Here is an 880-nt window from a genome sequence, read left to right on the forward strand (position 1 = left end):
GGCGCTCTGATCTCCTGGAAGCAAAGGCCGGGAACCTCCAACGGGGCGACCCTGTGCAGCGACTGCCCTAGTCCACATTCAGGAATGAATAAAGCCACTGTGCTCTGTCCCCGCACTCTGAGGCCGGCACTTGCTGTGATCTAGCATGTCAGGGTGTGTGCTCCTTCCTTGGGAAACATCTGTTCATTTACTTTCCCTCTTTGATGAGAGAGGCTGAGAGTCTTAGGTTTTCTCATTAGACATCCCAGGACTCCCAGTATTCTCTGGAATATGGATAGATGGTGACGACTGAATTAGGACCCTTCAGAGAAATAGAACCAATAGGTGTGTGTGTGTGTGTGTGTGTGTGTGTGTGTGTGTGTGTGTGTGTAAAGAAAAAGAAGCAGGATTCCATGGGGGTGAGCCTGCAGTCCCACTACTTGGGAGGCTGAGACAAGAGGACAGCAGGTTTGAGGCCATCATGCAGTAACTTAATGAAACCCTGTTTCAAAATTAAAAAATAAAATAGGAGTCAGGCGTGGTGGCACACACTTATAATCACTGTAGTTGGGAGGCTGAGACAGGAGGATCTGGGTCCTCAGACAGCCTCAGCTATTTAGTGAGGCCCTCTGCAACTTAATGAGACCCTGTTTCAAAATAAAGAATTAAAAAAAATTGGGCTGGTGGTGTAGCTCAGAGGTAGAATGCCCCTGGGCTTCAGCCCCAGTGCGCGCGCGCGCGCGCGCATGCGCACACACACACACACACACACACACACAATAAATAAATAAATAAATAAAATAGGGCTGGGGGTAGAACTCAGAGATAGTAAGTCTCCAGGTTCAATCCTCAATAGACACATGCACACACACACATGTGCGCGTGCACACACACACACACA

The sequence above is a fragment of the Muscardinus avellanarius genome, assembly GCF_963383645.1.
Source record: "Muscardinus avellanarius genome assembly, chromosome: 3".
Taxonomy (NCBI): domain Eukaryota; kingdom Metazoa; phylum Chordata; class Mammalia; order Rodentia; family Gliridae; genus Muscardinus; species Muscardinus avellanarius.